The sequence below is a fragment of the Perognathus longimembris genome, chromosome 19, assembly GCF_023159225.1.
Source record: "Perognathus longimembris pacificus isolate PPM17 chromosome 19, ASM2315922v1, whole genome shotgun sequence".
NCBI classification, from domain to species: domain Eukaryota; kingdom Metazoa; phylum Chordata; class Mammalia; order Rodentia; family Heteromyidae; genus Perognathus; species Perognathus longimembris.
Window position 1 is genome coordinate 14,651,958 of NC_063179.1, and position 15,994 is coordinate 14,667,951.

Below are 15,994 nucleotides of genomic sequence, written 5' to 3' on the forward strand. Positions count from 1 at the left end.
TCAGTTGGATCAGGTGTGAGGGCATAATGTTCTCCTGTGAAGGTTCATCAGGTATTTCTGTCCTTCTAGTGTTTCCTTCTTGTATGATGGAAATTTGCTTGGAATCTGGTTGAAAGTATAATATTTCCAAACAAAGATCAAAATAAATTTCAAACCATAAAGGCTGTTTAATATCTTCCAGATTCTATTAATCATTTTTAAAGGGAAGAAATGGAGCCCTCACGTAGTAAGAGAAGTTGATTCTCTCTAGTCTTCGTATGTGCTTGTGTTGTTCTGCTAGAGTAGTACAAAGTCCTGTAGCTGCAACGTATACAAAAAGATATGTTTTGAATCAGTCTGTTAACACTAGTTTAATTCTTGAAGATGACATAGATATTTGGGGTAAATAAATTCTTTCTGGGGCTGGGAATATGTGTACTTGTCTTTCATGCACAAAGCCTGGGGTTTGAATCCTCAGCACCACATAAACAGAAAAAGCTGGAAGTGGTGCTGTGGCTCAAGTGGTAGAGTGCTAGCTTTGAGCAAAAAGAAGCCATGGACATTGCTCAGGCCCTGAGTTCAAGCACCAGAACTGGCAAAAAAAAAAAATTCTTTCTGTTTTGCAAAGGAGATTCAGATAAATTTATGTTTCTTTCTCTTTTTTTAAATGGTTTTAGGGAAAGTGACACTAATCACAGTGGTAAATTAAATGAAGTTGTATATTGAGTTGTGTTATTCAAACATGAAACAAAGCTATATTCTGCATAGAAACAGGTTTGAATAAGGATTCATGTCAATGAGGGATACTTTATTATTTGATCTGTTCCCCAGAGACATGGATTCTACTGATTTTTTTCTTGAGTATTTGTAAAGCCATACTGAATGCAAAAGGGAATGTGGAATTAATGATTTTTTATTCAGATTTTTATTGCTTATGTATTAGTGTTAACCATATGATCCAAAGAAGCCATATGTTTTTCAGTTTCAGGTTCATATTAAGTAATTTCTCAGGATCTTAGTAGCCTTCTTGTAACGTCTGGGTTTTAAATAAGATGTCAGTTAGCTTCCTTATTCTTGTAATGATCCTTGATTTCACAGGCTCATTTTTTTTTCCTTAACATATATCTTTGTTCAAGCAGAGAGGTTACAGTTTATAGTTTTTTTTAATTTAAAAATAATAAAACTCATTAGATTTGTGAAGGAACAAAAGCTAGGGAGGGTCATAAGAAAGTGATATAGAGGAAAGATATATGATTAAAACAGTATATATGTGTGTGTATTTCAATATTACAATAAAATATTTGTACAATAAATATATAACAATATACATTAGAGTAAACACAATGTGTAAATGTCTCCCATCTCTTCTTCTAACTATTTTGGAAGTTGAGATGGGGAAGTTTGTGGCTTGAATTCAGCCTGTCAGAGAAGTCTGTGAGATCCTATTGCAAGAAGAGATATAGGTAAGCTGTCAGGGTTCCCATGGTAGAAATCCAGAAAAGCAAGCAAGTGCAGAGTTAGGAGTGCAGACATTGCTAATGACAAGTTAGAATGAGAATGAAAATTATTTTAAAAGAAAGAAAGAAAAAAAAGAAGGAAGGAAGAAAAAAAGAAAGAAAAGAAACAATGAACACCCAAGAAATACCTTATGTCATAAGGAATCATTACAATTTGATCATATTTTTGCTAACGCTATAAAGTTCACAGATATTTTCTAAGATAGGTATTCCACGTTTATCTTTATATTTTTCAGCATAAGGAGTTGCATTTGTATGTGGTGCCTTTTGAATGTGCAACTGCTTAAATTATTTATTCACAATAATCTTCACATTTTCAAATATATGTTCTCATTATCATTTCCACTCAAAACATGCATCATGGGATCTTTAAGAATTGATTATCCTTTGAGAAAACATACTGTCCAGTAAACTACAATCCTAAAGCAGGACCATATCATCCTAACTGTTCTGTCTGCCCAGGAAAAAAAAAAATGAATCCTTCCCCATAGTTCTTCCTGGCTGCCTACATGGCTCCTTTCCTAGAAGCTACTTCCCAGAGTCCATAACACAGGTAATTGGCCCATCTGGTGGTAGTTACCTCCCCTTTCTCTGAGTTCACATCCGGGACCACTTGGTCATGCCTCCTGTGGATGATAAGAGGATCCCAGACTGTGATGTCAAGTCCACATCCACCTTGACCACTATTACCCGTCCGCTCCCTACATTAATCCCAATCCTGCCAAAAGTCGTCCCTCTCCTTTGTTTTTTTGCACCTTCCATTTCCTGCAGGCCTGCAGTATGCTGTTCTCCCAATAAACTCTTCTGCCTGAGCCACTTGGCCGTTTCCTTCAGCTAAACTTGATGCTTATTATCAAATATTTGGAAGCCATATTTTTTTTTCCATTTTGTACATATTTCAGAAAGTGTAAGCAGGGAAAACACTTAAAGTATATTCAAATATTGCTACTATTCATTTCAAATGCAATAATAACATTCTGAAATAGAAACTTTAATCAGTTACCAATAGAGTAATAAACAATATTAATATTTACTAAATATCTTGTAAGTGCTCAGGTATATACTTGTATATAGTTGTATCATTAACTGCTCTGGGAGTACAATCATCTATATATTTTTATGAAGAAAATGAGATTTTTGGAAGATGACATAAGTTGAAAGCATTATGGAAGTGAATGTTTCTCACTACAAACTTTTCTTGTTACCCATTATAGCTGATATTTAACCAAACTTGAGTTTTTTACTGACATGTAGATCCAAAATAATGCTAAATTGATGTAAGTTGGGAAAGGAAAATTGGTAATTTAGAGAGTATAAAGTTCATATCACATCAATGTCAGAAATCGTCTATAATTTTTAGGAGAGCACGCAAATCATATTGACAACTGGACAGTGCAGAAATTACTTGAGGATTAATTTTAACAGAATTAATAGGCCTTGTTATCCTTAAAAGCAATTAAAATATTTATTTCCTCCTAGAGATTCTTTTACAGTTTTGAAACATACATTTTATCTAGAGATATTTCTTATAAAATATTACATTTTTATGATGTAAGGTTACAATTCCAAGCTAAGTCTGTTCTCTCATTTGATTTACTCTCATAATAGTCAAAATATGTAGCTTTGACATAGAATGGGGAGCAAACTATCTACAATTGTTACTGTGTAATTATGTACCTTCCCCAATTATTCTGTTTCTTGTTTTGTGTTGTGTTTTTCTGCCAGTCCTGGGCTTGAACTTGAGGCCTGAGCACTGTCCCTGCCTTCTTTTTTTTGCTCACGCTAGCACTCTACCACATGAGTCAGAGCACCACTTCTGGCTTTTTCTATATATGTGGTACTGAGGAATCGAACCCAGGGCTTCATGTATTCGAGGTGAGGACTTTACCACTAGGCCATATTCCCACCCTCACCCCCACCCCCACCCCCCAATTAGTATGTTTTAATACACATTTTGACTGTATGCTCAAAAGAGAATGTCGAGCCAGACACTGGATCATGCCTGTAATCCTAGCTAATCAGGAGTCTAAAATCTGATGTTTGCAGTTCAAAGGAAGCTGGGGCAGGAAACCCACTGAGACTCTTACCTCCAACTATCTCAGAGAGACAGACAGACAAATGGAAGGGAGGGAGGAAGAGAGGAAAGAGGGAAGGAGGGAGGGAGGGAGAGAGGGAGGAAAAATGATGAAGCTCAGTTACAGTGCCCAAGCCCTGAGTTCAAAAACCAGGACCAATGCACACACACACACACACACACACACACACACACACACACACACACACATTCCGAGCTAGTTTAGGAGCTAAAAAGTGTATGCTATGCAAAAGCCACTATATATGAGGAGATTTAAGATAATATAGATAGAGTAATTGTAGAATTCAGCAGATTATCAACCATAGAATTGTCTAAAGTCCTAGTATCAAGAAATATGGGTTATATCAGGACAATTATTTCAAAAATATTCAAGTGTCTTTTGTGAAATCATAGATCAGGAAAAGAGAAGGGAAGTCATAAGCCAAAGGTAAAGGTTTGTATTCTAACATGGAACAATGGAGTGGAAACTGCCAGACAGCAAATCCTTACAAGTACATGGACATTGCAGTTCTTTAATTGGGTTCCTTGTAATGGAAACTATACTAGTAATATGACAGTAGTGTTCCAGACAAAAACTATCTTGGTTAGAAGGAAGCAAGCATGACATATGACACCTTTCTGGAACAACAAATCTTGTTGGTTTTAGTACCTCCAAGAACAGTCCTTTCAATTAAATGAAAGGAATCCATGATCATTAAACTGGCATTACAAAGAAGTTTTTTTAATCAGAAAGATTCAATGTTTACTATTTATTAACTTAAGAAAGGACTTGAAAAAATAAAAGCAAACTAGGAGAATATTGCTTTGCAGCAGAATATCAAATATAAGTGAACAATAATTTTAGGTATACTGTTCTTAGAAATAGTACATGCCTATCTTATCTAATATCATTCTTTTTTACATAATCATGAGGAATGAACTCAGTCTTATCTAAGTTTAGCTGTACTCTTATAACCCTGACATAAATACAAATGACAGAAATTTATGTGACAGTTTTGAGAGTGGCTGTGTATATATATTTTTGAATTTTATTTTCAAACTGTTGTGCAGAGGGGTTAGAGTTACAAACGTAAGGTGATGAATATATTTCTTGTTAAACATTGATACCCCTCCCTCCTTTTCCTCACACCTTCTGCCTCACAGCCTCCCCCACCCACGCAGTAATGTTCATTTCTAGCATTTCTTGTGAGTATCACTGCTGCATTGGTTCACCCTTTGTCCTTTGTCTCACCATTTTTCTCTTCACCTTCCCTTCCCCAAATCAGATAAACATATATAAAAGACACAGGGTAACAACATATTGAATAAACGTTTCAACTTCCACAAAGAATTCTAAAGGGAGGAATACAATCGGAAAACAACAATCAACATCAAATAAACACATCAGACAAATATCACTAGAAGATCAATTTAGTGAAAACAAGAAGAGGAAAGAAACAAAGCACAGGAAATCAAGAAAATGGCAAGAAGCATGACTTATCTCTTGATAATAATCCTAAATATTAATGGACTCAATTCCTCATTCAAAACAAGAAGAGCAGATTGGATTTAAAAAAAAAACAAACAATATTTTCCATGTGTTTTGTGTTATTTTTGGATTGATTAAAGCTTCTATTAATTGAGATATGTGGCTTTTAATATATTACCTTTATGACACATCTATTGATTAAGATGTTAATTTCTCTTCTTAAATAAAATAATTCAGAAACAGACATTTTCACAAAATAATATACCTTTAAATCTAAAGAACTATATGAATTATATGCAATTCAGAAATAAAAATGACTTGACTTTAAATAGCTTTCAGAAATAGCTATTTCCTTTATTGATGTCTTCATTATGTGATGAATGTTATATTCAGGGCCAAGCAATGAGTATAAATAAAATTTCATACAACATCATCAAAAAATACAAAACACAGTGGAATTCCATACCTCTATCAGAAAGATGACTTTGCCCCATTTGGAAGGAAATGGAAGGACTTGGGAAAAACATCATACTAAGTGAAGTGAGCCAGACCCAAAGTAACATAAACTCTATGGCTTCCCTCATAGGGAATAATTAGTACATGTTTAGGATAGTCCTAGCAAAAGACCACAATAGCTCAATAGCTGTGTACATATAAACACATAAGATGATGCTAAGGGAAATGAACTCCAAGTTATGGAAACAAGTGGCTTATCAATGTCATTTTTATTTTCAACATACCATGTGAAATTATGTCTTTTTCTTTTGTCTTTCTTCCCCATGGTTTTACCCCTGATGTCACTGTAACTGATCTTCACGCCCTGGGTATTGTATATACATTTATTGGAATTAGGGAAAGGAAGGGGAACATCAAAATAGAAGGACAAATGATAAAAGACAAACTAGTGCAACAGCAATATTTACAAGAATATATGATGTAAACCAACTGTACAACTCATGGTGAGGGGGAAGGGAAATGGAGAGGGAGTATGGTGGGAGAAACATGAAAGAGGTGGTAACAAGTTGGATAAGAAATGTACCTCCTCTGTGCATCATTTTTACAATAAAGACAAAAACTTAAAAATAAGGTGGAAGGATTCACCTTTGTAGCCATGTATGACACTATTTCCTTTCTTTGTAAATAGTGAATAATGCTTCATATGCATTCATCCCCTAATGCTATCTTTACATTTTTAAAGGCCGTGAAGCTAACTTATAATAGAAAATATCATTATTGCAAAAATAAACTAGAAAGAAAGGAAGGAAGGAGGGAAGGAGGGAGGGAGGAAGGGAGGGAGAGGAAAAAGGGAGGAAGGAATGAAGGAAGAAAGGAAGGAAGAAAGGAAGGAAGGAAGGAACAAAGGAAGGAAAGAAGGAAGGAAGGAAGGAAGGAAGGAAGGAAGGAAGGAAGGAAGGAAGGAAGGAAGGAAGGAAGGAAAGCACAGTCCTTAACACAGGATCTTTCTTTCCTCCACCACTCAGAAAAAAAAGGAAAGAAACAAACAGCCATCAAAAGGTAATTCTTGCTTCCAATATACAGAAAAGGAACTACAATGGATCAGAAAATAAATCCCAAGCAACTGGCTGGAAGGTGAAGACATCCGTCAGAGTCCTACAATCCCTTCAACCCCTACAATCCAAAAAAATGAAGGATGCCCAAAAGGCAGAGTGCAAAGCTCAAAGCCAGCCCACGCCATTACTATTACCATATTCGAATGGTGAAATTAAGTACTGCCTTCCTGCTGAGTCTTCAGCCTCATACCTAGGTATGAAAAAAAAATAGTCTTTCAAAATTCAAAGAGTTTCAATCTGGTAATCAATTTCCACTTTGTACACAATTATGAGATTGTTCATTTTACATACAGAAAAATATATAGACATAATTATATAGGTATGTTTCTACAGTAACATACCTATACTTGCTTTAATATGAATGAGTCTTATGTTTAAAATGAGTAGAATATAGAAAACTAACTTTTTTGGATATTCATAGCTAATATTTTACTATCCTACAATAGCTATGTGAAAAAAAATGTCTCTAGGTAAAGAGTAACTTTTAATTAAAAAAATGTAACTTTCTGTTTAGTAAATGATGAATATTTCTTTGTTACCAACTATTTAATAAATCATGGATAAATGTATGAATGTGAATATTCACAACAAAATCTTGTTATGAGAGAAGAAATGTGCACAGCTACATTTATTGTAACTTTATAATTAATGCACTAATTGAAATGGCTTTGTGATTAAAATAATCTTATAAAGTGAGCAGGCTCTTTTTGCCTGCTACTATGTAAAATTGGATTCCTAAATTTTCCTGCCTCTACTCAGGCTGATTTCCACATTACATTTTCAAGGAAATCTCTCTTTCCAAGTTCATCAACTCTATCATCATCTGAGGTCATCCAGCTGCACAGTATGCAATAACACCTACAAATTAATTATGAATTATGTCACTCCTTTATACAATATCTTCAAATATCTCTACACACTACTTATACAATTTCAATTGCTATAATTGTAGCATCCAAAAAATTGCTGCTTACATAGTAAACTTTGAATAAATACATAATGCCAATACCTGAATAAAGAGCTAATTTTCTCAAGAACACCTTTTCAATATTCCATAAATTTTAGAACTAACATCCAATCCACTTCACATAGTTTAAGGATAAACTACCTAATCATTATAATCAACCACAAATACAATATTCAAGCTAATATCAGTGAAGATTATTGACAAACATGCAATCATTTTGTTCAAGCAGCTATCAAATTCTATTACATAAAAACCATCTTTAAAATCCTCATGCATTTTAAGGTCAAGAATGTCATTTACTTTACATTCATTAATATAACCCAAGGAATAAAAGAGTAAGATCATTAAAATGATAGAAAGGGAAAGTCAAATATTTGGCACTAAAGTATGTGATAATATAAGATAGTATGAAACTTTATTACTGCTGATTTAAAAGTGTTTCATAAGTCACTCACATCTCTAAATTCATGAATAATATACCTACTTAAACTTTAGGTAATAAATTTCATAATGTAATCTGTCATATTAATTTTAAGATGGTGTGAGTTTAAAACCCACGAAATGTATTGTGTATGTGTATGAAAGTAAACTCCTCAATATTGTTTTAAAAAGAGAGGAACGGTATAAGAAGTTAAGAATAAAAGAAATGAGAGAAATGAGATCAAAGTACATTATACTCATATTGTAAATGTCATAATGGAGCCCATTTGTACAGTTACTTTATCCCAAGAAAAATTTAAAAATACACAATTATTTCCATTTCATTCAATGTCAAGCAACCACAATATATATGAATGATTATCTTCATAATACTTAAACTTACTTTCAGTTTTCCTTATCTCATTTCAAAGAAAGTGGACACATTTATTGAAAAAGCCAGATGTTTCTCTTCAACATATAAGAATACAGAGTCCTTTAATGTTATATTATAATGAGAATAATAAATGCTACCATTTATCTTGATTGCAATACCCTAAAATGTAGATATTGCTAATATTTTACTTGCAAATTAAAGAATTCCTTGAAGTACTAAGGCATTGTAAGAAATGGAAATACTGGTTTTTACATATAATGTGTATGATGTCAGAATCTCACCTGGTGTTACCACCATAAAATATTGTCTACCTAAACTTCTTTTTTTCCAATTTCTATGAGAAAACTTGTACCCAGAAATGAAGATAGTCTACCAATAAGACAGAGAAAGAAAATGGGAGTTCTAATAGGGATTGTGTATTATGGAAAACTTGTGCAACCTTGCTGTGATTCTAAGAAAGTTGTGTGTTTGGGCAAAATAAATAACTTGTGGACCGATAGGAGAGTTCATACTCTGTGGGGAGATATAGAAAGCATTAATATCAAGAAAGGTATGGACTGGGAATATGGCCTAATGGCAAGAGTGCTTGCCTCATATACATGAAGCCCTGGGTTCGATTCCTCGACACCACATACATAGAAAAGGCCAGAAATGGCACTGTGGCTCAAGTGACAGAGTGCTAGCCTTGAGCAAAAAGAAGCCAGGGACAGTGCTAAGGCCGTGAGTTCAAGCTCCCAGACTGGCGTGCATACACACACACACACACACACACACACACTTATAATAATTTCTCCCAGGAAAGTCCTATGTAGTACATTAAAAATATATTTCAGGACAGTCCTCACTACTCAAACTTGTAACCACTTGTTTTCAGATGTTTGACTTCTAATAATCTAGCATTCCATGTTAAAAACAAGAATCCCATGCCTTGTTTCATGAACTAAGAGTATTGTGAGTAGAAACTGACAGGCCATTTGGTAACAGGGAACAGCTATTAGAGTGGGAATTACAAAAAATTATATCTGAATAACAGAATAATAGGAAAACAACACAGATACAGGAAATGTAAGTCTTAATTTTTATGGATTATTAAATTGGAGTGGTTTTGAGTATGAATTTAAAGGTAGCTTTCCAACTATATCTTGACAGAATTTTATGTTTCTGATGTGTTTCTTAGTCCTAGTTTACTAAGTAAGATAACAAAGATCAGAGATTTTGTTAGTTCCCCCCCCCCATCATAGATTTTGCTGGTTTTGGTGGTTTTTGGTTTGTTTTTGAGCATCCTGGGCTTTGAACTCAGGTTAATCCCTGAATATTTTTGTTGCTATTGTTCAAGTCTAGTGCTTTAGCATGTAAACCACAGCTCTACTATAAGCTTGCTGTGGTTAATTGGCGATGAGAGTGTTAAGGACTTTCGTTTCCATCCTGGAAACCCAATCTGTGATCCTCAGACCTCAGCTGTCTGAATAACTGGTATTAAAGATGTGAACCCCCCACTGCCAGGGTGAGATACCATAGATTTAAGATTTTCAAATAGTAGATAATTTTAATTAGAATAAAATCAATTGTCAAAAACTTGGACTCAAGGTAGAGGAGCACTGATTTATTTGTGGAATGGATGGTGATTTGATAAGGGTCAATGGATAAAGGATTTCTTTCAAATCTCTAATTTACAAGCTTTTACTCTTTTGAATATACACAGCTGTGAAGTATGTTATTAACCAGGTGAACAATATAAAGGTTATTAAAATAGCAAGGTGCTAGTGGTTCATGCTTGTAATATTTGCTGTTCAGGAGTTTGAGAACTAAGGGTCACAACTTGACTCCAATCCGCATAGGAATGTCCATGAGTCCATTACCTTCAATTAACAACAAAGCTAGAATAGTACAGTGGCTCAAGTTGTAGAGCTCGAGCTCTGAGCACAAAAGCTCAGGTATATCTCCCAGACCCTGAGTTCAAGCCCCAGGACTGCACATGCGAGCGCGCACGCACACACACACATGATATCTGTAGATATTAAGGTTCACAATAAAAAAATTACAAAGATTAGAGAATAAGGCCAAAGTTAGTTATGACAAATGTTATGTTTCGGAATTTAGCAAGATGTTTTCTGGTGGATGTGATTGGCAATTTCAAAGATGTCATATATCACAGTGAAGTTTTATTATACCTCATTGCTTACAACATATTTGAAATATATTTTATTATATTTCACTGCAGCATATTGGATTGTAAAAACAATGAACTAATTTTAAAAAGTTGCTGTAAAATGAAGATGTAAGTATCCTTATCATACATTTGGTAGGCCATATTGGGATAACTAATTTTAATTTTAGAATGATTATTATCAAATTAAGAATTCACACAGAACAATCCACAAGACAAAACTGATTATAAAATTAAACTGCTTCACAATGAAGAGAAAATGTACACTAGAAAAACTTTTAATTTCAATGAATTTAATGACATTAGATAGGTGTTCAGTGATGTCATATGGGTTCCAAATTATGTACACAAAAAGATCAGAGGACAGGCAGGAAGGAAGAGAAGGGAGTGAGGAGTGAAGAAGAGAGATGAGAGAGAGAGAGAGATGAGAGAGAGAGAGAGATGACAGAGAAAAGGGAAAGAGAAACAAGAGATCAACAGAGAAGGAGAAGGAGCAGAAGGAAAAGTAGCAAAGTTGTATTTTGTCAACATCACAATAGGGGATGTCTAAAAAGTGAAGATGTTTGGAAACAGCAGTGGTCTCCACCCATTGGATTATGGTCCCTTCAGCAGAGCAGATGAATCGTCATCACAGCCTAATGATGGGGACTCAGCAGGAGTTCAATAAATAGTAATTTCCAATACAAGAAAATGGAATAATCACCATTGGGTGGATTTGTGAATGATAATCAATAGAAGGTCTTTCCCCTGTAATATGGAGGTCAGATCTGGCCAGCGACATCATTGGCTGTTGAGGGGCGTCAGATTGACTCCATCTCAGTTAAAGAGAGCAGAAGCTGACTCCATCTTCACTAAGCTCTCCCCTGCCCCTGAGCCTCAGGGTTGGGAGTGTGCCCTATCTGCTCAGAATCCAGAGAAGTTCCCCTTCACAAGGATAAGATTGGGTAAACTGCTTGACCACCTGAGGCGTGGAAGATTCAAAGAACCTTCAAGGTTAAACCTGTGCCCTCCCATGAGTAGGCGTGTCCACCTGCATCATGTGAGCCCCACCAAATCCATGCGCCAGTTCTAACTATAATGATAGGTTGATTCAAACAGATACTGTGAGACTGTAACTCCATTGGCCACCTGCGTGTGACCTGGCATGCTTTGTAGTGTTGTAATCCCATTGGCCACCAGCATGTGGCAGGTTTGACTATGTGATGTTTGCCTTTATAATCAGGCCTGGAAGGCCGCACATGGTTGCATTTCAGCTCCCGAGTCTGGGCTATGACCCTGGCTGGTCGGTTCGCTTTTTACTTCCCCAATAAATCCATCCTTTTATCATCTTTTTTTGCTGGAGACTGAGTGGTGGACTCTTGGAGGAACCAGGAATCCCCTCCCTTTGGGATGGGGGGGTGACACCATTACATCCCCCCAATTATAAGTTTAGGAGTAAGTTTATATCAACACCCCATGCAGGAACCCAGAGAGACTTCAGCACCAGCCTGCAGATATTGAGGATATCACACTATGCTGGTGTTGTGAAAGAAGCAACGCTTCCAACTGAACTTGCAAACTCCAAGACACACTGGTGTTTCATCTATGGAGAGAAGGACCAGGAACCATTTTTCTTCATGATGCAACCCGTATGAGTCTATTGAGGTCAGCCAACGTAAAATCCGGTTGCCAATTTATCTTTCCAGTTCCTTTAAAACTGTTCAGCATGCACTCATGTCCCTGTTGCTCTGACTTTTCCCAAATCCTCATGTAGCTACACACATGGGAGGCTGCATTCCTGGAATGTGCAGACAGTCCAGCTGGGTAGTGGAAGTGCTTCCTTCCAGTCTGGCACACTCTGGGTGCCAATTTGACTCTTGTAAAAATCAGCCTCCTCCAAAGCCCATTGCAAGTTAGTCACCAAGTGAAAGTGGGAGAAGCAGAGCCGAGATTTTCTGAAATTCGCTATAGATGCTATTGGTGAATATTCTTAGTCTGTTATCTAAGGAGTTTTGCATGTTGGAAAAGCCACTTTCTCTTACTCACTTCCCAGAAGGGAAGCCAAATGCAAAAAGGATAGGCACTTGCAGTTAAATATATTCGACTTGAAGTGGAGGAGTAGGGTGGGAAACTGACAGGGAAGGAAGTACAGATGTAGGTAGGGAAGCAGAAATTTCAGAAAAGTTAGAGCTGTGATGAACACCAGAAAGTATGAGGGGTCCACAACAATATGAAATCACTGAATAAGAAAATTCTGTGTGCTTTCTATGAATCACCATGAATTTACGCTGTTTGTTAGAAAGCAATGGGCAGTAAGTAAAGTGCAATCGCTTTTAGTCAGAAAGTGATCTAAAATTCAAGCAGAAGAAAAGGATAAAAGAAGATAGAGAAAATTTAAAGGAAAAAATGTATACAGCACTTTCAGCTCTGAACATACTACCTTGGGGCTAGACATATAGCTTAATTGTTACTAGAATGAGATAAATATGAAGAGTGTCTTGGATTCAAGCACCAACATACACACACACATACACACACACACACACACACAAGGAACCATCTTGCATATAAGAAAGTGATGACTCCTTCATGATGTACTGACTTGTGTAAAACTTGATATTTATCACTACACATATCTTGAGAAATGTTCTGAATCATATGCTAAATATAAATACCTGTGATCTGAGACTCTGGACTTTCAATCCTTCACACTAAAATTGTTGCACTATTTGTTTTTTGCTCCTTTGGATTTTTTTTTAATGCAGACAATTAAAGTTCACTATTGGATTAACTGCTAGTTGACAAAGGACACATTTTGAAAAAAAGAAAACTGAAAAAATTACTTAATAAATATGATGGACAAAGATAAAATATTAAACAATACATAAAAATGTGCATCCATATGTTTGAGAGAATATTTTTTAAAAAATACGTAATTAGGGATAATTTTCTCCAAATCCATAATCTGAACATACTTTGAATCTAGGGTATTCTCAGACATTTTTCCAATGACTGTTTATTCTTTTTCTTTTGAGGAAAATGGAATTTATAATATTATCTTAATGTACTTAGGCATGTGATCTCTCTCAGTGTAATTTTCACTGTGAAATAACAGTTCAGAACATTCCATTACTACCTACCTAATTGTGCTTAAAAGTGGTTATTAGTGTAAAACTTCTAAGACATTTTAATGTGAGGTAAAAATGAGAAGATTCTCCGGGACAGATTGTGTAAAGTTTGTGATAATCCCAAAGCCAATGATTGCTTTTTAATCTAGAAAGTTTAGTGTGGCCAGCTTAGGTCTGCGGAGAAAAAAACAAATGCCCACAATTACTGTTAACTTTAAGCAGTTTTTACAGCTCTTCGACTACATCTATGATAGGGTCTCCTAAAGCTCCAAGTCTTCTTTGCTTTTATCATTGTTCTGTTTAGATTGAGACATTCTTTACTGACTGTAATCTATTTTTTTCCCATTTCCTCAATTTATTAAACTAAAAATATGAGTGCTTTTAAACAATATATCATTCTATGGTCCAATAAGGGTACAACTCTGAAAGCTAGATCATGTCATTTAGGTTAATTAATGAAATAATGACATTTGTTTTTGAGTGATTTTTTGGAAACAATCGTCAGTTGGGAAAGCAGTAAGTGAACTCTTTTAAAGCCCACTCACAACGGAAAAATATATCTTAAAATTTTACTCTATGAAAACATTAACACACAAGTGTTAATATATAAGGTCAGATTCTGACCGTAATCTTTTAAACTCAGCCACAGAAAAATACTTGAGAAATATATCAGAAAAAAGTCTCTCATCTGCATATTTTTAAATCACAAAGCATTTCCAGTTTCTAAATAAAAATAATGTCTTTAACTATGGAAAACAAAATAGAACACAGGTATTAGATCCAATGTAGTGGCCTAGTAACACTACGGACTTAATCACCTGCTCTTCAAGTATAGATACTATAAGTATATAAACAATACTAATAGAAACTCTATTTGATGTACTGAAATAATCCAGTAGTATTTGAAAGTGTCACTTTATTCTTGGCATTTATTGCTTATAGTTTTATACACTAACAATTTAATCTAGCTAAAGTTAATTTTCTTTACACACAAATTATATTTATGTGCAGGTATGCCAGTAATCATCATGTGGAAATGAACTATAAATACAATATAAAAGAAAAATTAATATTACTTGTCTACATAGTATGGTATTTAAATATAGAAAATATATTTATTGGCTGAAATGCAAATCTGAATCTTATAAGATGCATGTTTCTTATTTTAAGGGTAAATTTAAAACATAATTGAAGTTTCACCATTTCTAGATAAAGTAGAATGAATTGGGTCAGACAAAAACTGTTATCTCACTTTACTTAATCATATTAAAATCAATACACAGTATCTCATAAGTAGTTTTTAATGTGATAACTTATAATATAAAAGACAAGTAATAACAAAATATCTTTGGTTAGTTTATACATTACTATTTACACATGAGTTGATGTGTCCTTGAATCTTCCACATTTTTTAACTTAAAAAATTGCATTTAAGGAAAAAAATGTTCATTTTTCTAGTAATTAAAGAAATATCACATGCATATTGAGATACCCCTCAGTTAATTAAGCTGAACAAATCAATAATTTTAAATTTCCAACAGAATGACCTGGCTTTGTATTAACAAATACCAAATTTGTTACAGCCATGTGCTGTAATGATTAATGATATGATAATGATTAATGACATTAGATACGTGTTCAGTGATATCATATGGGTTCCCAAAGATCAGAGGACAGGCAGGAAGGAAGAGAAGGGAGTGAGGAGAGAAGAAGAGAGATGAGAGAGAGAGAGAGAGAGAGAGAGAGAGAGAGAGAGAGAGAGAGAGAGAGAGAGAGATGACAGAGAAAAGGGAAAGAGAAACAAGAGAACAAAAGAGATCAACAGAGAAGGAGAAGGAGAAGGAGAAGTAGCAAAGTTGTATTTTGTCAACATCACAATAGGGGATGTCTAAAAACTGAAGATGTTTGGAAACAGCAGTGGTCTCCACCCATTGGATTATGATCCCTTCAGCAGAGCAGATGAATCGTCATCACAGCCTAATGATGGGGACTCAGCAGGAGTTCAATAAATAGTAATTTCCAATACAAGAAAATGGAATAATCACCATGTGCTGGTGGCTCATATCTGTAATCCTAGCCACTTTAGAAGCTGAGATCTGAGGATCACGGTTCAAAGTTAGCTCTGGAAGGAAAAGTCCATGAAACACCTATCTCCAGTTAACCACCAGAAGAATACAAAAGTAGGGCTGTTGTTGAAGGAGTTAGAGTGCTAGCTTTAAGGACAAAAGCTGAAAGACAACACCCGAGCACTGGGTTCAAGTCCTGTGACTGACCAAAAAAATAATGTTTTCTGATAAATATCTAATTTT